The sequence below is a fragment of the Dromaius novaehollandiae genome, chromosome 24, assembly GCF_036370855.1.
Source record: "Dromaius novaehollandiae isolate bDroNov1 chromosome 24, bDroNov1.hap1, whole genome shotgun sequence".
NCBI lineage: Eukaryota > Metazoa > Chordata > Aves > Casuariiformes > Dromaiidae > Dromaius > Dromaius novaehollandiae.
This window is the reverse complement of record NC_088121.1, coordinates 5029860-5053351: the sequence shown is the minus strand read 5'-3', so window position 1 is coordinate 5053351 and position 23492 is coordinate 5029860. Positions and strand designations below refer to the sequence as shown.

At 44.1% G+C, this 23492-nt stretch overlaps 1 protein-coding gene across 2 annotated transcripts in view; it reads left to right on the top strand.

The window, feature by feature from the left end:
- Window positions 1-23492, top strand: part of SAMD11 (sterile alpha motif domain containing 11) — a 201076-nt gene that overhangs the window by 26398 nt on the left and 151186 nt on the right. The window contains exon 7 of one of the 2 annotated variants that reach the window (XM_026100617.2): window positions 16439-16584. The exons of the other annotated variant lie outside the window; for it this stretch is intronic. The gene's annotated coding sequence lies outside the window, so the exon portion shown is untranslated. The remainder of the gene's footprint in view (window positions 1-16438; window positions 16585-23492) is intronic. 2 annotated transcript variants of the gene reach the window in all.

Sequence of the window (23492 nt, the reverse complement as noted above, 5' to 3'; positions counted from 1 at the left end):
GCACAGGCCTGAGTTTTGGGGAATACTTCACTGCTGTGTTAGGACCATCTCAGGTAAGTCGTAACATGGGCCAAGGAGCAGAATTTTATCCATTTGATGTAGTGATATTTCTCAGTCTTCCTCAGCTTCTTGCACTAGGAGTATGCTAACAGCATGCTATCAGTTCTGAGATGAATCTTTGCTCCCATGCGATGAATGTGGCCCGTTGTACTGAGCAGGTGAATTTCGTTAAGAAGTGTGATATTTGCCACCCTTCCTTAGGCAAAGTTTCCACTGAAGTCAATGAGCATTTTGCCAGAATGAGATATGAATTGTCAGGACTCTTGCTCCTTCCTGGCTTCTGCTTGCACAGCAGTATGACTAGAATTCTCCCCTTATCTCATTGCCATTTTTAATCACTTATTTTGCAGGGGTAGTGTCGTGTCCCAGGCCAGCAGGTTCTTATGCTGGGATGTGCTCAGGTAGAATTACCACAGATTCTACTGGAGACGTTGCCTGCCTCATATCTGCAGGCACAAGCACAAAGCACCTTTCTCATGTTTCTGTAATGCCAAAACAGCTTAAATTTTAGTAGCAAAGTGTTGCAGGCACTCATAGTCCACAATATGGATTAGCCCCCCTCCCCCCGCCCTTAGCCACTTAAAGAGAAGCAAACATAATTTAAATGGCAAATAGTTTTATCATTTGAAAATTAGCTACTCTGTATCTGCAATAACTCTTTTTTGTGGTTGTTGGCATGGAAACAGGTATAGTCTACAAGTTCTTCTCCAGGCACCTTCAGGAGGATTTAGGTCTGGGACTGAATTTCCTAAAAGCCACTGAATCTTTAATCGGACCAGAATGAAAATCCTGACTTGTATACTCTTCTGTATCTCAGTTGCAATTCTGTAGGTTAGGCCCCTTGTGAACTCCCTTTTTCTAGGTGGGAAACAGTCTTTCCACATAGGACTAGAAGAATCATGGTGATGACTGACATAGCACAAAAGACTGAAGTATAAGCATATATGGAGACCCCTTATTAGGAAATGTGTATTATTTACTTTGAATGTTTCGTAAAAGCCCGTTTGAGTACATTTGCAGATCTGGGAATTAACCTTCTAACCACTGTGTCTTCTCTCCTGTTTGTTCTTTTACGAGAAGTAGTTCCCCAATTGTTACAGTCATGTCAAAATAAAAAGTTTGGGTCAAAAATATTAACTTGAGGAGCCCTGGTTTAGATGTGAATACTGATCTCTCATAAACCCAGTAGTCAATGGGAACCTGTGGAAAGGCTCAGCAGCTCTGAAAATAAGATGTAAAATATCTCAGTTTTATCCTCAAAATAAGTGGTGGACTTTGAAAAATTAACTTCATTCTCAAGAAAGACTTTCTCAAAGTAGTGACTTGGAACAGTCTGAAGGATGTGTATTTAGAGCTAAGGTTAAATATTTCAGGCATCACAGCTCCCTCCACACCATCTGGTTCATATGTATTACATAACAATGAGATCAAATGCCTTCCTGCAGTTGAATGGACACAACTCCACTTTAATAGGTGTCATATCCCTTTATCCTAGAGTTGAACATTGTCTGTGATATTTCCCTTATTTCAATCCGTGTAATATCAAGTAGAAATGTCCCATTTTTGGATGGATATTAGGCTAAGTTTACTGAGATATTTTGTAGAGATTGTTATGCTTAATTTTCTCTGCAATGCAAACTCATGAGAGAAAAAAATCTTCTTGTCAATATATGACTTGATGACATGGGGCAAAACACCATCATTTTGTGATGAGAGGTGATGGCATTTTACTGAAATGTCATGGCTTGAGATACAATCCATCTTTCCCATCCCAAAATGATTTCCAGGAAGGCAAAATTGAAAGTGGGACCGTGATGATAAATGAGTGAGATTTTTAACTGTCTTGTTGAAATAAAAAAAAAAAGCCCTTCATCTTATATACGAAATATTTTCTTAAGTGTTTGAAAATGAAGCCAGGAGGAGGACATCTCCTTCCAGACTTGTCAGATCAGACAAGGTGGTGATTAAAACTGAGTCTTAGTCCTAACGTAGGTTTTAAACTAGACGTCTTTTGCGTCATATCTGGCTTTTTTTATGTCAGATCTTCTGGGGGGGGGGTTAATGTTTTTAGCTGGTTTTTTTTACGTCAGATCCTCTGATTAAAGGGAATGCTGACAGACAGGAAAAGGAACATGCAGTGGGGAAACAACTTCCATCATGTTCCTTGCTTTCCCAAGAGTCAAAAATGTGTTTGTGTGTGTGTGTGGGGGGGGGGATAGAGAATAGGATGCTTGCCCCAGTTTCATCTCTTGTATCGTGGAGACCCATCTCTCATAAAGACTGTCCACCGTACAAGATGGATGGAGACCTGCTTAGAGGATGCCAGGAGTCTGAGCCTTGTGTCATTATACTGAATCTGATGTTGCAAAACTTGTGGAGGGTGACAGTGAAGATTGGGACAAATGGGTATAGCTTACAGCTGGGTAGTACGTCTTTTTGTAGGATGAGTTGGGGGGACACTGAATCTTGAATTCAGCTTGCAATGATATGCTTAGTGCCAAAGCCAGCCTCTACGTGAGGTCTCTGCAGAAATTCTTCTGGCAGATAGAGCTTGAAGGGATGGGGCTCTGGCTGTAATTTCAGCTTTTTGTTACAACAGTGCTGCTTGGAGGCTATTTCCTATGGAGCAGGAATGTAGCACTTGATAATTTAGGAGACTTTTCCTATGTCTAACTCCTGTACCAATGTGCCCAGTGATCAATACAGAAATGTGAAAATCCCGGGATGGAATCTGTTCATTGCTAAATATTCGGAAAACCACCAATATGCATGTGTAAAATGCCCGTAATGGTGCACCATTTTGTGCTGGCACAGTTTGATCATTGTATATATCCCAGCCTCTGTGCTAGCAACACGTCTTGACTCCTCATCAAGATGAGGCCACCATGTGTGTGTGACACTGTTGCCCTGAGTATTGTGGTTTGATGCTCTGTTGGGAGCACGTGAGGAAGACGAAAGTCCTGTGCTGTGTTCTCTGTGAGTGTTGAGTATGCCGGTGATGGCTGTATTTGCATGTGCAACTTCTGTGTTTCATTTTTGCCCTTCTGTGGGGTTGCTCATGTGTGTTGTACATCTGTGCCGGGCACGCACTCTCTGTGTGCTTTTTGCTTTGCTGCTGGTGTATGTATGCCCTTGCAGTGCTTCTGTGGCCCGGAGGGCTGTTTCACTGAGGGTGGGTTTGGCTGCCCTAGCTGCCGGTGTGAGTACTGGTTTTGTGCGTCCCTGCTCGGTGCTTGGGTTCCCGCGTGTCCTGTGCTCCCCTGCTCACACGCGCTGCTGCTCAGTGCGAGCGACCCGGACTTGAGCGGGGCGCAGCTGCTTTCGTGGCGGGGGGGCGCCTGTGCCTGCGCCTGTGCCTGTGCCTGTGCCTGCGCCTGTGCCTGCGCGTCCCCCCCGCCCCGCCGCGGCGCTGCCTGCCCGGCCCCAGCCGCCCGGGGAGCGCGTAGGCGGCGGCGGGCGTGCCGAGCCGAGCCGTGCCGTGCCGTGCCGTGCCGAGCCGAGCCGCGCCGCGCCGCCCCGCAGCGCCCCGGGGGAGGCAGCGGCCGGGGCCGCCTCGCTAATTGAAACGTGTCGGCGGCTCATCGCCGTCTCGGCTCCGCTGCCAGGGCGACTCCGACCGCGGCGGCGGCGCCCCGGGGCCGGGGGGAGGGGTGCGGCGCCAGCCCGGGCAGCGCTCCCGGAGCCCAGCCCAGGCGAAGCGAGCCCCGCGCAGGGCCCTGCGTTGCTTTTTCTTTCTCTTTTTCTTTTTTCCGAGCCCTCCCCCGCCCCCCGGCGCTGGACCAGGCCCGGCCGGCTCCTGGGCGCGGCCCCCCCGCCCCGGCGCCGCGCCGGAGCGAGCGCGACCGCCCCGCTGGAAGCCCTGGTGCCTGCTCATGGGGGGCTGCGCCTGGAGAGGAGGGAGAGCCTCCCCCAGCTCCCATTCACCTTGTTAAGTAATCCAGGACGATAAAGCATTCCCGGAGATCGCACTAGGATTAGCGTAAACCCTCTCTCCCTAGGTACTCTGATTTCATAGAAGAGATAATCAGATTATTCAGAAAGTCCGTCTGATGTAGGACTGTACAGTGATAAAGTATTTCTCTGTCTCCCTGAGGATTCACACATACACACTACCAAGCAGACATCAGTAAATGATGCCCATCTATAAGACATATTTTGGGATATATTTATTTTTCTAAAAAAAGAAAAAACGTGTAGAGACTGTACAGCTTAAAAGAGAGCCTTTTGTGAAGGTTTACAGGTTTATAGAAAGGGCCTGCATGTGAGGGATTTGGTTGATAGAATTCAGTTTTTATGCTTTATGGACCTATTGTGAGATTAGTTAAAAAATGAGTTCTTTACATTTTTATATATAAATGTAATAGTCTACAGACCAAACGCGTATATTATTCTTGCTGCCTGGAGCGCTGAGGATGTTAAAAATACTCTGGATCCCAAGGAGGGAAATTAAAGAGGTTTCTGTTTCCTACTGTGGCCTTGTATGGTGATAGGATTAGGGGAAGGTGGGTCAGTGTATTGCTGGATAGCAAAAGTTCATGGCTATGGCTCTGGTTTAACCTTTTTAGGTATACATGTGAAGGTTTTGTTGCCAGTATACTACAGGCTGTGGAAGAACTGGAAGTTTAGGTTATACTGGGTTTCAAGATAAAGCCTGTGTTGGCTCTGATGATTAATGTAAGGGAGAGATGCAAGTTCAGGATTAATGAAATGTGAAAATGGGAGGGAGGACAGAAGTATAAGCCCTTGGATACTGTCATCTCTCTTTTTTAACGGAAGCTATCGATGCTTATCATCTCAGTAAATAAGGTTGTGTCAGGTGCCTAAATTTAGGCACCCAGGTTTGAAAAATGTTGCCTTCCTGACTTGCTGTCAAGGTCAGAACAACTTGGTGACAGATCTGGGAAGAGAACCCAGGAGTCCAAACCTCTTAGCCACTTGCCTCAGGCAGGGGGGAAGGGAATCATGGAGCTATAACTTAAGGAAAAAGAAGTATCGTAATGAAGATTGTGCAGGAGCCAACTCAGATGCCTGGAAGGGAGAAGCACAAAGCTAGAACTGAAAAGATGAAGGACCTCATTGAACCTGAAGTGCCTCATTAAGTGCAGTACAGCTTGTGCATGCACAGTGTCAGATTTTTCAGGAGATACCTGCAAACTCAGACTGGAAAGGGTGGGGTGAAATGGGGGAAAACAGTTCCCCTTCTAGAAATACTCAAGTATCATTACATATAAGAAAGAGAATGTAATTATTTTATGCTTACTGGGTAGTAAGTAATGTGCACCATCCATTTTAAAACTGTCTGGTCCTGTAGAGCTGCTTGGACATAGAGCTGTCTACAGCTTCTGGCTCTTGATCCTGAAATGCTGTGCGCTTGCTTTGTGCCTCAGTTTTCCCACAGATGAGGGTAATAGGTCGATTTCTCTGAATATTTGCACACAGGATTGCAAGGTAGGAAATATCCATTGGGTTGAGCACTGGGAAGCAAAAACAAAGGAGGAATGGATATACTTACAGGGAATTGATTTGGAAATTCAAACAAATATTGAAATATTCAGGAATATTGAACAGAAATTTGATTTTGTGCAGTTCTTAGTACTTTGGGGCACTGCTTCTGAACCATGGTTTTTTTAGCATTACTGCTGTGTGCATCAGAAATAATACTAGTATTTGCCCAGCTTTGGGGCTTGCCTGGCTTCCAGCGGTGCTACTGGGAAGCTGAGCAAGGAATGTTTGCCAAGTGCTTTGTGAACTTCAGATGATGGTTGCTATTGCTATGTAAAGAATCGTCATGAATGAAATCAATGGCATGCTGGTTGTAGGGAAGAAGAAGAGAAAGGGATCTGGAGAAGGACATCTGCTTGAAGTGCTGACCTCTTAGGAAGAGGGTGACTGAGAAGCTGCCAGTACTGCTGTAGTGTTGGGATTCCAAGATGTGAAAATAGGAAGTGTGCTGTTTCTTTTCAACCAGCCACGTGTGCTGCTTAATTTATCTTCCATCTGGTCCTATGCTGATAGAATTTAGCCTTTTAGGGGCCATTTCTCGACTATTATTCAGATTAAGCTGGCAAGGCTTGAGCAAATGATGCAGGCTGGATTTTCCAGGGTCGTTTGAGAATGGTTTGCAACTAGATGACCCAACCGGAGAACTGTCAGCTATCGAATAATCTGTTGAGGTATCTGCCTGTTGCATTTAAGCCCACTGCAACTTTGCTGGACAGGTTCCACTATAACCTCCCCTCAACGTCCTGTCGCTGTTGCATCGGCAATTTTAAACGCTTTTGGAGTTTGGTCTGATCTTTTGCATGAGAGCTGGTATTCAGCCAGCTGTCTCAGCGAGGGATGCAACTAGGGGATTGGAGAGGGTGTGGAAATGTCACCAGGTGTGGTTTGTCCGAGAGGCAGCATGGAGGCAGTATTTTGACAAGTTATGCCTTTGGCATGCTGCCATTTTACAGAAAGCATGGCCTTGTCAGGTGTTGATGACAGGAAAATGAATTTGGCATGGATTGTGACAAAAGTTCTCTTAGGAAGTGGAAAAGGGAGTGATAAATTTCTTAAAACTGATTGCAGGCAGAGTGAAGATGTGCTTGTAGGAGCACTCAGGACCTGTCCTTTATTGTTCCCAATATTGCAAGATGATCTGGGGGCCTTGTGAAAGCTTAAGTTAAGTGTTAACTTCTGTTAAGTGTTTTTCAGTATTTTTCTCTCCAAGAATAGAAAATTGCCTGTCCCAAGGCCTTCAATAGATTTCCCAGGATTTGCAGTGAGAATATCACCCTAGGTCCTGAAGGGACAATTGGCCTTTATTCTAAAATGCAATAAATGAGAAGCCCTGATTTCAGGGGCCATCACAGTTGATCTGGGCTTGAATGTGGTGGCTCTATTTCATCCTTATTTCTGTTTGTTTATTTATTTATTTCATCCAAGGAACTGTCTGCTTAGTCATTTTTCAATACCTGCCTCTAGTTATGATCTCAATCCTTGATGTCTGAAAGAATGAGATGGATTTTGTAGCCTAGTCTGCAGCTTTAAACTGGAGAGTCCAAATTGGGAGCTAGGAAGAAATCAGAGTAGTGATGGCAAACAGCATGGGTTGTGTGAATCTGGCAGTGAGAGAATCAAGGGGACGCCCAGGATTTGTGTCCAGTAGCCAGGATCATTTATACAGTACAAAATAATTGCTTTCTCTGATGTGAAGATTCTCTCTCCTCCCCATTAGTGCCATTTTGTGACAGACCAGAGAGGTTGCTACTGTGAGCTGTAAATCTTTCTTCTCCTCAAGAGGTTCTGGGATGCTGGTGTTCCTGACTTTGGATTTTTTTAAGGACAGGTTTGGTAAGCTATAAAGCATGCAACTGCTTTGTTTACATTAATTTTCTGTTTTAAATATGTGCTCGTTATAGCTGCAGTATGGCTGGAGCTGTAGTCATTCCTGCGTTAACATTTCCAGTGTAAATTCGCTTTTTTCCAGGGTGGAGCTGAGCAGGGAGTCTTTTAGCATAACTGCTTGGTGAGATAGCAGTGGGTGGGCTGGGGTTTTGTGTGTCAGCAATACTTCAGTTTGATAGCAGTCTGGGGGATGTTCTGCAGCACATGGGCTTCCTAAAGTACCCTGGGGTGGGCATCCTGCTACACTTGAGGATGGCGTGCTTCTCTGCAGCTCGGTTGCATGCTGGTGCCAAGTGAGATTTTTAACTGTACAGTGGGGGAGAAAGGCTGCTCTCGCTCTGACAGAAATTAACCTGATGAAACAGAGCCTTCATGATGCAACTTCAGCAAATCACGGGAATTCAGGATGGACATTTGGAACACAGTGCATACTGTGGACGTGCTGGATGTCACCCTGTAGATGTAAGCGTCATTTTGAAATGATCAGTGACTCGCCAGTGCGGCATAATCACCAGAGACATGCCAAGCACCAAGCTATCAATCACTCTTGAACTGACAATGCACCCTTATGTGTGTGCTACTCCTGCTCAAGGCCCTCATTATAAATCCTCCTGGAATGGAGGAACATGGGTTCCTTGTAACATAGGTATGTACGCACAGACATTAGGGTGCCCTAAGCTTGTCACATCATTCTGTTATTGATAAGCACCATCAGGCCTCAACAGGGCTGCTTGTGCTTAGCCACATTGGTAGAAGAAAGAGTTCTGTAAAGCTGAGGAAAACTGGCATCTCCAACTTGCAGCTCAGCTAGAGCTTCTTGCTCATATGCCCTTTGAAATACACACGTCCAGTATGCACAGTCGTTCCTGGCCTCCCACAGACTGGTTTATGCAGCAGGTATTTGGCATTCCAAGTATGCAGTCTGAAAAGAATCTGGGGGGGAGGGTAGCGGGCTTAGGCTGTGACCAGAGAAGTGACTTGAGTTGCCAGTGGAGTGTGTAAGGATAGGGTAAGAGAACGTAGGTCCAAAGGCCACCATGAATGGGTTCTGCATAGAAAAGCACTCTCAGCTGGTGGGGCAGTTGCCCTTCAGTGAAGAGAAGGCAAAGATAGTCCTGCACCTCGTGATTCCACTTATCTGCAGAAGCTTATGGTTTGCTCATCTCTTGGCAAACATGTTTGTAGATGCCAGACATGTTCCATCATCTGAATTTCTCAGCACTTCCTTTGAAGCTGAGCAGATGTTGGTACAAACGATCCTGGGACACAACTGAAAGAGACATATTGAATGGAAAAAACCATGAGACTCAAATATGGAGACATCCAAGAATTTTGATATGGTGTATATGTGAACTGCTGTTTTAAACAAAGTAATTAGCATCACTAAAGCCTGTTTCAGTGCTGTGTATCAGAGACATAAGAAGGATGCTTTGATAGCTTTTAAATAATTTTACTGCTTAGCATATGTCACCCACTGAACTCCAGGTACTTTGGGAAGATGTAAAGCATCCATTTTAGAGTAGGAACAATTAAGGCATTCTTATGCTTCATCTCCTTGATGAAGTCGGGAAGTCAGGAAGAGAAAGCCCCAGCATTTCCTTAGCTACATCCAAGATGTCAAACCTCCTAACCTGTGATTGGGGATATAGCCATCTTGTGTAGGACCCCCTTTATTGCTGAGTGGCACAAATGCACAGGTTTCTGTGCCAATACTTGCCTTCTACTCTTGTAAGAATGGTGTGTATTCCGTTCTCCTTTTATCAGCACCTTCTCTGTGCCTAGCAAACGCAGGGCTAGCGGGATGGTTCGTTGAGATGCACTTATGCAACTTTCTTGCAAGTATTCCGGATGTATATCTGATAGAAGCTGGCAGGGTGGTGGAAGCCTGTCAGTTCCTTGCTTCGAGTGTTGTCAACAAACAGTGCTTTCATTAGAAATATAGTTGGCGGATGGCAGAGAACCTGCCTATCTCCACAGGCAGTGGCAGACACACAGACACAATATGGTGCACGCTCCTGCTGGTATTCAGGTTGGTAGGGGAAAGGGGGGAGAGGCAATACAAAAGTAAGTTTGTGTAATTAAAGATGGAATAACCATCTTTGCCGCCTCTCTCATGCAGCATAAAATAAGACCGACACTGAGGGGTTGGCTTCTGGCTATCTAGCCGTGGCAGCATGAAAAATGAGGAGGAGTGCGATAAGAAACTAATAATTTATGTTCCAAGCACAGACTCACACCAGTGTGGAGGGAAATTTGTGCCAATAACTCCTACTAACTCAGAAAGGCACGCAATCTTTTATTGCACAAATTATTAACGACCAGAAAATAAATGACTCTGTAATCAGATTGGTGCTGCAGGCGCTTTTCCTTTCTTCTTTTATTTGTATAACTTCTGAAACCAGTCCATCCCTGAAGCTGAGGCAGAGGGAACTTTTACTGGCCCAGTGCCCTGCCTGACAACAGAACAGATTAAACAACGATGAAGCAGGAATGTCCTGGTATCTTGTTGCATATTGGAGATGGGTTTACTCAACAAAAATTTTCTGGACCCTTCAGCAGTAAGCTGCTTTGTAGGTACAGAGGGATCCTGAATTTGGGAGTCCGTTACATGATGATTAGGATAGTCAAACTACAGTATTGCGAACCCTTATTTATGAAAATATACAGAGAAATATAACAAATCTGTCATTTCCTTTTGGCTCTGTCCTTTTTCAGGCTCCTTTCTTCAGCCCTTTCCTGTGTCCTCAAGGCTATACTAAATTCCGTATGCTTCTGCTCTAGTTTTTCAGCCTTAGCATTTAATATTGAGAAGTGCTGGCCACCTACAGCAATTACTGAACTATACTAGAGTTGTGGATTCTCAGCCCTTTTTAAATCGGGCAAGGTGACTTTGGGCTTGTACAGTGAAAGGAACATGAGGAATTTGGCTCATTTAGGCAGAGTCCATATGGAAACAAAGCATGGAACATTTTCCCCACCAGCAAAGGATTACATTCTGTGATCTTTCGTGAATTAAAATTGTTTTATTGTGACAATAAAGAAAAGGGACGTGGAAGAAGAATGAAACATCTTACAGAGGAAAGAGGATGACTTTTGGATTTGCTGCAGGCTCCCTTCTGTTTATGTGGTGCTTTGTGTCATCTGCGGGGGAGGCAGTGTTCCTGTATGAGGTGGGAGTAGTTAGGAGTTTGGGTGTGATGCCAAAGCAAGTTAAGGAGTTTGATTTGGGCTTGAGCTAGTAATTGTTTGCAGGGAGGCATAGAGTGAACTAGAATCATGGAAGCAAATGACTTCAAGCCCGCAGGTAACTTTGGATCAAGACCTGAGCTTCACTTGAACATTATCACGTTAACACACTGAAGCCAAATCCTGGACTGGGCTCTAATCCTGGGAGATAGTTGAATCTGAACCCAAAGTTTACATGACTTGCTGCCTCCTACCTGTGGGCCAAACCAGCCCCTAACATCTGAAAACCAAGCCTGTATTCTGAACAGCAAGGCTTTTTGGTCCAAGATCCAAATGCTACTGGGAGGCCCATTTCTAGAATTTATGCAGGTTTGCTCTGATTCATGTGACCTACACAAGCCTGTGTGACCTGGCTAGGCCTCATTTAAGCCCTGTGTTTAAGGTTTATAGGGTGGGGTTTCTGCAATAAACAGGGTCCCTTGAAGAGAAGTGAATTTCTCCTCATATGAATAGAAACTGCTGCTCTGTATTTAGTCCATGTATTTTTCAGCTGGTGGGGGGGACCCATATGTACAGATTTTTTATTACTATGAGGCTTAGACTTTCCTCCTTCTCCTTCATTCCCCCTCCCTATTTTGATTGTGTGAACTGTATGATAAGGAAGAGAAGTATTTCTATTGTTAATTCAGCCCATTCGTTATCAACGGCACTGTCTCCCTGATGGCTTCACCTGAATAGGGCGGAGGGGAAGAGTTGCTTTCCTTCCCTCTCTCCTTCCCTGCCTCCCTCTCTCTCTCCCTCCCTCCCTGCCTCCCTCTCTCTCTCTCTCTCTCCCCCTCTTCTTCTCCCTCTCTCTCCTTTTTTTTATTGGCGAGGGGGTATTGGGGAAGGCGACCACAGCCAGGCTGCAATAATGAATAATGTGCAGATTGTTCCTGGGGACTACAAGTGTTTTATTAAGGCAGGTTTTCTTAGACTGAATGCCCAATCATTGCAGAACCATGAAACTCCAATTGCCTTACAGCTCTCTCATGAACATACTTTTAATCTCATTGACCTGTCGTTATACTACAACACATAAATTCAGATTTGGAGATCTTATGTCCAATCATAAATTGGGCTGGCAGACTTCCGATCAACAGAATAAAACTGTCTCCTGTGAGGTGGGTTTTTTATTCATCAGTGCTGTTCCAGCAGACGAAGCGGAGGTACAGTCAGCTTTTCTTAATAAACTGTCATTAAAAAATGGGGGGGGGGGAGAAGAAATCCAGCATGAAATTCTTAGGAGGGAGAAGGAAAAAATAAGGCGATGTTTAAATAACATTAATGTTGGGCATAAACTTAGAATGTGGAAAATTCTGAATTAATGGGTGTTAGCTTCTGGCATCGTGGAGAAACGATAGAAAAATAAAAGAGTTTGTGCAATGGCATTCAGGCATATATTTTTGGCCATAATTCTGTGTGTTTTCTGTGGGGGAAGCATATGTGCCAAATTTATGGATTTAATCCCTCTTCTCTTCTCTCTTTTTCTTCTTTTACTTAAATGAGCAACCCAGAAAAAATCTGTCTGTCTAGTATCTCCATCTCTCTTGCTTTACAGTGATTATTCAGATTCAGCAGGGAATGGGTGAATTTGAAATTTCTTTGAGTCAATGGACGTTTGGATATGAGGGGACACTTTGTTGATATCAGATAGGGGTATTCATGCAGGAGCTTTTCCTTGTGTGAGGAAAGATTACAATGGGTAAATCCTACTACGTACTGAACACGTTCAGGGTCAGTTACAGGTGGTGATGCATCTGCAGGCCCATCTGTCAGTGCCGTCATTGCGTGTGGACAATTCCTGTTGTCCTCAGTAGAGAAGTGTGTCCTAAATGCTGATACAACAGGTCAGATCATTTTTTGTGTATGCATATTCCCTCTTTACAGGTCATTGTAGAAAAGAGTCCCATCATGAGTTGGAGCTGCTGATGGTATTTTTAATATTTTAAGTGCAGCTGCCTCCTCAAATAGTGCTTCTCAAATAGAGCACGCAATGTTCTTGTATTGTCAGTGCTTTCATTTACATAGCCATCACCTTTTTAACCCTTCCCAGTTGTAGGCATTGGTCCCTTAGATAACATACGTGTTATCTCCCCCCTCCCCGCCATTTAATTTAGTTCTCTTGCAATATGCTGAACAATTTTCTTTTCTTTATCTCCAAAAGGAGTCTGGCAGACAGCAGTGCAGACTTCCTCAAACACAGCTAGCCCCGATGTGCTTTGCATCCTGCCTGTTGCAACCAGCTCTGTTAAGACATTAAGTCAGTAAAACGCACCATTGTTACACAGGGCACTGCCAACCCATGCTGGAGCTGAGCTATCAGTCTAGAGATAATGTACACCCTTTCCTGGGCGTAGCTTCACTTGGGGGCATGTTGCTGCTAAAAGGAATCCCACCCTAAAGATGAGCAGCTAAAGTTCTGTACTCTCAAAATGTGGAGACCTTCCCCCAATCTTTCTAGAACTGCCTGTGATGGAAGCAGGTCCTTTAAAGAGTTTCCTGGGCTTTTCAATGTCTTCGGGATGTTCGGAGGGGAGAACGCTACCAGAACCTGAAGCATTATTGCATTAACGTACATCAGGTATCTCTACCTCACTTGAGCTGCACACTGGGCAGGCAGAAAGTGCCCTTTGGTTAGCCCTGCTAGGGCTTCTGTGGCTCTTGGAAAGGCAAAATAGGACAGCAAACTCCAGTTTTGGATGAACTTGCAACTTCTGGCAATTGCTGTCCTTCAAGTGCAGTCCTGCGACATCGCAGCTGCCACTGGCTCTGGCTTTGCTCCTCTCAGCATTCCAACGTCGCGCCTGTAGCAATTTAGTACCAGTCGTTTGAGGAAACAAAGTATTTTGGACTCCCTCCTCCAGGGTTTTCTGTCCTTACAGTAGTTTTTTGAAGGCCTCTGTTTTCACAGCACTGGGATAGATGGAGTCCTAAAATATACAGCCAATTACATAGCAGAATTTATTAGACTTTATTCTGGTGCACATTACATGGTGGGGGTGGGAGAGAAGGGAGCGAACTCTGGAAGGAAACCCATAGCAACTGAAATGTAAGTGTGAGGATTAGAAGTCCCCATAAATATACCTGACTTTGCCGTCACTGTTAATTAAATGCAAGTCATGAAACACGGGCCCAGAGTGCGTCAGTGACAGGGCATAGCGGTGTTCAGAGGTGGAAAGGAAGAGTAAGTGGGGGAACCAGCTCCATGGCCTGGGGCTGAGATGCATAGCGGAGCCAAGAGGGTTAAAGCCACATGGGCAATTTAGAGTAAGCCCTTCACAGCAGGGCAAAGGGGACTTTCCAGTCAGTTATTGATGTTTCCTGTTTTATCCTCTCATCATCATGGGTTTAATTGTAAATTATCCAGCATGCTGTACTTCTCTGTTCTATTTTCTTCTCCCATCCCAGTGAGGTGGCAGGGGATAAAGTGCTGATGCTAACAAGGAAGGAGGGGATGCAGGAAAGCCCTGTCCCTGTTGAGCTTTGCCTCAAGGCTGTGCAGCTATGAATTTCAAGGCTCTCTGGCCCTTACCCTATGATTCACTCAGCTTCTGGGGCCTTCTTCCCTCAAAATCATGTGCCAGGACTTGGCTTCTGTGAGCACTGGTGCTTGGTTTCCCTCCAGATATGTGTGGCCCGGAGGGCTCATGTCTGAGAGACCAGGATGAGGTACTATGTTAATTCAATCCTCCTGTAAATAGCTTCCTCATTTTCTCCCCCTCCTGCTTCTTCAAGTGCTTTTCCTTTCCCAGCTCTGTTTTGCCTTTGGTAATCTCCCTGGCATGTACTCCATCAGCACTCCTGTGGGGCTTCTGTGTGTAGGAAATAAAGCCCATAGTTCAGCACTATCCATCTAATATCTTCTGACTGGTTTTAATCATAGCATTTTCCATTTAATTGGGAAGGCAGGCACACTTTGCATATTAATACAGCACAGCCTGTATCTCCTAAGCATTAAAAGCATAGATGGCTGGGATGTGCTATGCAGTCACTATGAACCTGCTGCGTGTCCTTTAACATGTCTGTTAATAGGATATTTTCAGTAGGGTTGTTTTTTGCCCTTCTGTCGGAAGTTTGTTTAAAAAAAACCCCAACTCCTCTCCCCCCAAACCTATTTGTGTGGATTTCCTCCATTTAAATAATTGCTCTGCAGACAGTGCAGCCATGCCTCTGTCTGTTGTGTCCATTGTTTTCCTTAGATCATAACACTGCTGGTCTCATTGTCTATTCAGGACAGCCAAAGGGAAAAATATCATCTTCTCTTCAGAGCTACTGGCTGTAGAGCTCTCTCTCCTTTTGTGATCCATCTATCCATGAAAGACCCATTCTTTCTCTTTTTGGCTTCATACTGCCACCCGTCACAGGAGTGAGTCTGTGTGAAACCAATAGTTCTGTCTTAATTTCCTTGTGGTTTTCATGGCTCTTTCTTTTCCAAGATCAAAACTTGCCTTGGGACAAGCATTTTGGTTTTGATTTAGATGAGGTCTCATTAGGGCTTTCACTTGTATGGTGAAAACTCTTTTCAAAAGTAGGTGAGCACAGTGTCTTTATAAAGCAGGACATTTATTGCCTTTGGAAGAGACTTGCAGGTTGCTACCTAGCCCTGCACACTCCCATATTCACTCTTGCTATGTGTAAAACACACTGGGCAATTGTTACTGTGATTTCTTATCAGCATTAAATGACTGTATGTTAGATACTGTCCAGAAAGAGAGCAAGTGTGCAGTCCTGTTATAAAGAGGAGGTGTGTGTTTTAGACTCAAGACAGATCCCACTCTCAATTTTCAGATCCTCTCTGAACTCTTGATTTCGCCAAAGTTTATGGTGTATGAATTTTAGATTCCTGTTCAAAGTTGGTATAGGAAGAAAACTGATGAGCTGAGTTGGTACCGATATTTGAATATTCCTATTACTCAGAAGAGTGCAGATCTAGAGTCCTGCCGTCTCTGAGAATGGTTGCCTGTAGTCAAAACTATGGTACAGTGTGAAAAGAGGAATTTGCATTAGCCATTAATTTGCACACTCTCTGGGGCAGGGATTTTATCTTCCTTTCTTGCTGAGGCACACTGGCCACACTGCTGGTTCTGTGTAATTAATGTCAGTTTGATAAGTCTCCTATTGCTGCTTCTCCATTATGCCTGTTGAAGCATCCAAGAAGCATTTGGGTTATTCAGCACCAAAGTGGCTTCCACTTGTCTTTGAAGAAATCTGGAGTGTTCAGCCATTCTTACAAAGCTTGTTAGACTCCCATGCATTGGCTCACAGCTCCTCAAAAGCACATCATAATGGCTTCTGGGGAATGGGGCTCCTAACTGGGGAACGTAAGGTACAGTGTAACACCTTGTTCTGCGTTGGTCACTGTGATCCCAGAGTGATATCCACAGAGTGCGCTGTCCATGGCGTGCATTCAGGTCTTTGTCTGTGAGAAAGAAGGGGGTGAACCAATGATGTTGCAAAATCTCAGCTATTCTGGATGCCAAGCACAGAGCAACTCCTTGGGCAGATACTGAATAATGCTCATGTAGTTAGCTTCCAAGAGTGACGGGATAATGCAGATGAGGACAGATGAAAAGGTAGATAGACTGGCTTGGATTATAGATTGTAACCACTGCCTGGGTGATGTAACTAGCAATATGCGTGTCCAAGCCAATTTTGTCCTGGTTATCGATAGGTTCAGCAGCTCAATGGACTTCGTCTGGTTTCAGAGAATACCAGCAACAACAAATGCTTCCTTCTGACATTTGTTTCTGCCATTTTTCAGTGTGACAAGTCCTCCAAGGACGTACCTGGGAACTTCTGGATCATGGTGAGCTGGTGTCATCTGGGAATTGTGACTCCTGTGGGCTCCAGGGATTACTAATTATTCATCTACAGGAGAACATGTCAGGATCCAGCAGAGGCACACAGGTTAGTTATAGAGGAAAGGAGAGATCTGTTATGGAGGAAATCATAACTCTCTGAAAGTTAGTGACATAGTAGTAAAGGGAACTTAGATGATCAGAAAATGAGCCCCTGAGTACCAAATCTCTCTGACCCTCCTAATATCTTCACTGTTCTTCTGTGGACAAAACAGTCCCCATTCTTTCATGCACACACATTCTTATCTTGTCAACATCCACCATCTGAACACCTTCTTGTCTGATGTCCTTACTGCATTAGCCAGTGAAGTTTGTCCACAGACATTTAAAATAATTCATAAAAACAGCTTGGCACAAATTAAGGAGGAAGCAAGACAACAGCTTACCTCTTTGGGATGCTCTTACTCCAAGAGCCACATCAATTCTGGAGCTTGGATTCCCCATTTCATGAAGCAGGCTGTTGATCTTGCTGATTACTCTGCTCTGTCAAACCGGTTGCACTTCACACAACTGTGACATGTCCTTTTGCAGAAATAACAGCACTTTCATCGTTCCAGAGCTTGGTTATCTCTAGGCTGTGTGTAGATACTGTGCCTTGATCATTTTGACCTGTTTGATAGTAATACTTGCTCTGTGCATATGCAGGGACGTGCAAATATTTCTATTTTTCCTTAAAAGCCTGCTAAATTCAGCTGCCCTTTACTTTTACTCCAGTCTGCTTTCCTGGATTCTGATAATAAAAAGCCACGAGTTAGATTACCCCATCAATTTGAAGGTATTTATGTTCCTGTTTTGAGACTGCTTCTGGGATTTTTAGTCAGAACTCTGGAAGAAGGACAGTGAATGGTGTTCTAGTTATAAAAATTTGTTGGATGTTTTTCCATAGCTATGAAAGTACAGCTGGGAAAGCACAGAATACAGCCAGATCTTGCATGCTGCAAGTATTTTCCTTACTGATCTGTCATTGTTCCTGCAGCCTGTCAGTAGCCCTAGTCACTCCTGCTTTTCTGGTCTAGTAAGAGCTATGCTACTGCTTCTCTGTCGTGCCTACAGTTCCCCACAGACATCATAATTATGGCTCTCTTTAAGGCAGACATCAGTAACCATGCCAGAAATTGTCACTATGTGGGGAAGCAGATCAAAATCCATTAGGGAACAAGAGGTGACTAGATTCATTTCCACCTGAAATTTCAATTAAGCTTTTCAGTTTAGAGTTAGTGTGTTAGCCCAGATGTCATGACTCTGGTTTTTGAATTTTAGAATTTGTCTGATAGGAAGAAATACATGTGGCTTTCTAGAGTTTTAAAGTATATGGCATTGCTACAGAGAACTAAGCAGAGCTGTAGATAGCTGTAAATATTTCAGATGTTGAAAGCCACAAATATGTAGAGGTTCTCCTCATGTTAATGTGTCTGATGTGTTTGAAAGCTGGATATCCCAGTGGAAACAGTCAAAACAGATTCCTCCACTCGTTGTTTCATCCAGAGAGCCAGTCGTCTTTGTATCTGTCAGAGTGTGCAGTAAACTAGTCCCCAAAATTGCTGCACATGTATCTAGCTAATAGGTATCTGATTTTCCAAAGCATCCAAGAGAACTGGGAATCTGTAACAGTGCACTTGGGCTCAAGATACATATACATGTATTGCTGGACCCTTTTCCAAATTTCTGACCAAGTCAAGTGAACATCTTTTGAAGAGGCATTTCCTACAGGCGAACTGCAGCTCACCTATTTTTCACTATATGCTCTCTCTTATGGGAAGGACAGAGACCAATAGCCAGCCTCCATGGTCACTGTCTTTATATGCGTTCTGAATATATGTTCTGAACTCATGCTGCAACTGTTTAACATTTTTGAAAATGAGAGGTGGGCTCCTACGTGCTGAAAACGCTTTGCTATTTCTCTTAGTTCTGTTATTACTGAAGTACCAGAGTACTGTTTCCCTGGGCTAACAGTATAGCTGTATCCCAGCTATTGCTGGGCTAGAAAACTAGAGTTTTCAGTTGAAACATGCAGGCCTGATTCCCAGGACCTTTGATGAAAGAGTTGGCTCTGTGCATCTCACCAGCAGCATGCAGAGTGTACACATACTGAGCCTTCAACGCTGAAAAGCATGTTTGAAGCACCACTGTGGAAACGAGAATAATATTGCTGGAATTCTGCACCAGGCAGGAAGACAGAATGGAGGATAAATTGAAATGGCAGTTGATGAGTTTTTTAGAGGGCTTTGGTTTTCATTGCCTCTTTTGTTTAGCATTGACCCATAACAATGAGCTTCTCAAAGTGCTTTGGAGGTTCCTTCTCCTAAGTGACATTAGTTACAGAGGTCTTGCATAGCCTTCAGCATGCATTAACATTGAGGAGAAACTGCTGTGTATCAGAAAGAGGAAGGACCTGGGCATCACAACACCTGAGGTCTTTCCCTGCTTCTGCCACTTTCTTGCTTTAGGTCTCCGGGAGCCTTAAGTTCTCTTTTCTTTATCAGTCTGCAAGACAGGCATTATCACTGACCACCTCCATCACATTGGAGTTGTGAGGCTTAGTTAACAAAGGCCTATGCAAGTAGTCAGAAACCTTTAAAGAAAGTTATTATAGAGACATTAAGTTTTTTATTCTTAATGGACAGAAGAGAAAGAAGGATCTTAGGGTTTTTTTTCCTATCTGTTAGTGAGACCATGGATTGCCCTGAAAGGGCACAAAAGGCTGTTTCTGAGGCTGGGAGATATTAAAGAGTTGATGGGGCTCTTGTCTTTAGCACAGGCTACAGTATGTTTTTTGCAGCGGCTGCTGCTGCTTGAGAGAGGCCAATATGTATATGCCACTAGCAGATCTGTGCTTTTAGAAGTTTTGTGCTGGAAAGGGGTGTTACGGGCAGATTATCAGAAATCTTCGGCATTTCCTGGGCTGTGAAAATAGTTCTGTTTGTGCCTCTGACTGGCAACAGCAGTAAAGGTGCCTTCTAATTTATTAGACACTCATGAAAATGGATGGGGAAAAAGACAAAAGAGAGAAAATGGCTAGGAAGCTACTGAACAGAGTTAATTAGCAGCTTGTTACTGTGAAACACTAAAAGGATACCCCAAAAAGTTAGGGACTACAAAGTCACTGGACTATGTAGAGTCCTGTTTCTTTTATGTGACAGAAAGTCCCATACCTTTGGCCCTTGCATTACGTCTTTTGAGCATGTCCTTCCACGCTACTGGTGTGTGTATATGAAATTAGATCTGAACAAACTATGTGTGTGTACGCATACGTACCCTCCCCCAGCCATATATAAGATACTGTGCAGATCTGGGGGAACAGCCATGGGAGTCCCTGGAGAACAGGCTGTTACTGCACTTATTTTGTGTCACCCTTATTTCTAATCAGACACACGCACATGCACACACCTCACCCTGGCTCACTTCAGCCCGGATCTATTTTCTTTTATTATCCTGGCAGGAGACGAGCTTCATTAGGGGACTGGAGCCTCTAACAAGGATGGGGAATGGCAACAAAAAAAGGATGTAGCAATATAAAGTTATGTCAAAAAACCTTTACAAGAAAAACGGCTGACATTAGAAACAGCGTGCATTAAAAATTCAAGACGGTTAGAAGGGGGGGCAGGATTGGAGAGAGAGAGAAACAAACACGCAGGCTTAAAACTAATAAATTCTTGAATTTGGGAAATGCATCAAACCCTGCATGCTATTAAAACTGGTTTTATTCCTATTATTGTTAATAATAATGATAAATATATTTTTTCTTGGATTTCAGTGTGGGCTATCTGCATTTTAAATACACATTTTGTAACTGGCTAAGCAACCTTTCCCTTCTGCTGTTTCTGTTGCTCATGTTCAGTGACTGGGAAGTCTGTTCTATCGTAACTGGACTAGAACAGGGTAACTCTGCCAGTAAATCATTTTGGAAGTACTTTGACCAGAAGCCCCAATTTGGTCAGCTCTGTGAAGTAAGCCAACCCACCCAGTTACCTCTGGCTAATCAGATATGCTGGTAATCCAGCTGTCCCTGGGTTTTTGCACAGTCAGGCTCTTTGTGGAGAATCAGTTGACCCAAACACAGAACAATCATAGGCTAGTCCATGGGTAATAGAATAATCGGTCTTTGCAAGGAGCTGAGAAGTCTGAATCTACCTGTAAGGGGGAAGGACTTGGGAAGAAAGAGTTAGGTTGCTGCACTATTAAAACACTAGGAAATTTGCTTCTTAGTCTGATCTTAGTCTCTAGCCCTGGCTGAAGGTCCTCTTTGCATGGTCTGTAACACACATTTTTTCCCTCCTTCTCTGTGAATTGACAAACACATCCATATAGAGTAAAATAGGATCCAGTTCTGCAATTAGCATTAACTTGCCGCTCTGCCAGATGCCTCATTAGAGAGGCCAAGATTTGGGTGGTGTGTAACAAACTTCCTTGTTCCCCTACAGCTGAGCTGTACACCTTAGTAGTGATGCCCTGAAGGCAGAATAGTGTTAGAGGTAGGTTTGCCATTTTGCTCCCCTAACTTTGAGAATTCAAAAGGCCTTGAAAGAGGCCTGAGGTTCTCCAACCTGAGCAGCCTGGCCCTTCTCATCTGCACGAAATTTGCATTAAAATTGTGATTACTCTCCCCCAGCTACTGAGCCTGAATTCACAGACAGAGATAAAAAGGTGCAGGGATGCTTTCCAGGTGCAGACAGAACCTCTCATGGTGTTGTTTTCTTCTGCTTCTCCAGGTGTGCTAGCAGAAGCCTATGGGTTACAGCATTGTGTCTGGATTTCCCGTAGTGTGGGGAGCTGGCTTCCCAACTTTTTCTTCGTGTCAGGTTTCTCCCATTTTTTACAAGGCTCATTCATACTTCTATAATTATAGACTGTTACAGACTTTCACCAAACCAGTTCTACCCACCTTGGGTTTTTAAATGCAGTTTAAAGAAACCTCATACACAGCTGTGCACATAGGTTACCAGTGGCTCTTGGGAGTGTCAGAGGCTGTGCCGGGTGTGGGGGCAAAGGATTCCCCTTGTCTGAGAGAACAGCTTACTTTGTTACTTTTGTGCAGTCAGCAGGATGAAAGGGTGAGAAAAAAATTCTGAACACCTAAGTCAGGTAGTAGACCATCAACATAGCCCTCTCCCACACTCACAGCTTCAGATTAAAAAGGTCCCCCAGAACAAAGGAGATAAAAAGAGCAACCTGTTTCTTTAACACTTTGAGCTTTATTGCTTTAGAAGTGGAAGGAGCAGAACCATGCCTAATAAATCCTGGGACTGGGGAAGTGCATCAAACTCTGCATGCTGTTAAAACTAGTTAAAGTGCCTAGTGCTACTGTCTTCCTATCTGACTGTTCTTCTTGTGACTTTCTGAATAGCTCCAACAATCTGCCAGGTGCTGTAGACAGGTTGGGAAAAAAGACTCCTACCTACATTTAACCTCTCTCACCTCCCAGTACCACTCTCTTTGTGTCCTTACCTATTCATCCCTCCTTCCTTATTACCACCTCTTGCAGACAGACATTGGGCCTGTCTTTCTGACTCTTTTATGCTTAAATGCATTGTTTTACATGAAGAATGGGACATCCTGCTGGCCATTCAGGGGCTTTTCCTTTCTGTTTCCTTGCCACAAATGTTGCAGGTTCCTTGAGGGTTTTTTTTTTCTCTCCCAATTTGTTCCTGTGTTCTCCACTTTTCTTTACTCAGCAACACAAGCTTGGGTATTTAGGACTATCCAGGTGGCAGCTTTTCGATTTCTCTTTATTGCAACTGCTCGGAAAGAATGAGATTACACAAAATCTGTAGTTCCTTCTAGCCTTCAGGAAACCATATCTTTCCCAAAACAGGCAAGTACCTCTCCAGCAGGTTAGGATCTCTGTTGCTCTTCAAGGCATGCTGTCTGGACAAAATCAGTTTTTATTTGGAAGATACTAGAGGCTTCTGCAGATAAGGAACAGAGGGGTGGTGTGGACTGCAGAGAGAGAGTTATCCCAGGTTGTTTGGAAGTGTCAGTGGAAAGGGTTAGTTGTGTGTTGTGGTTAGCTTAACACCTCGTCCTTGATTTGTTCTCGTGACATAATGCAATCCAAACTAGAGTGAAAGCTTTGTTTACAGCAGACATAGTAGCTGTAGGAGCTGGGTATTTTTAAACTCCCACTGGAATGTCGGTTTGTTACTTTCTGAGTAGTATAACACCTACACAGGTTTATTCACTGTCCTTCCATGTGCAGCAGGGCATGGAGAAGAGGAAAACAGGGGGGTGAAAAGGGGCTGGGGTCAACACATTGGCAGCAAAATATCTACTAAGAGAAAAATGTCCACTTTGAAAAAACAGCAACAACCTACTTTTCTATCTGTCTCTGCTTTTGTTTGTGTGGTCGTGTGTGTGTATGCATGCATGCTCTCTCTCTCTCACACACAGTTCCTCTCAATATTATTCATCCTTATTACATATCATTATTCGTTATTATGATTTATTTGCCATGCCATGGCTTTATTATGATTTATAACCCCTGCCCCTAAAAGAGCTTGCACAAGGCATCACATGGCAAGAAAACAGACATCCCAGCACAGGGGAAGAAACAAGGCTTTCTCCTCAAGCAGTGAGTCTACCTTTTCTTCTGAGCTATAGTGAACCTCATTTCTTGGCTTCAACAAAAGGATTTGGTTTTGCTTGTACCAAGCCTGGCTTTTATCCAAGGTTATGGTCCCCGATTCCTCTACTGCTGTGTATGAGTAACTGCTAACAGTGTCAACAGGAGTTGCTCGTCTCTGACACTGAGGCTACAATGTCTGTCCCTCTCCTGTTTATTCTTCTAGATCTTGACTTTAATCTTATCTATTAAAAGAGATTCATTTAGTGATTGTCCGTAAAGCAGGCTGATCCTTGTTCTGGATGGCAAAGAACTTTTCTAGGCTGCTTTACAACATCAGCTTTGCTCAGTGCTGCTCTTAAAATGATTGGCAATTTAGGGCCGTTTCCACAGATCGA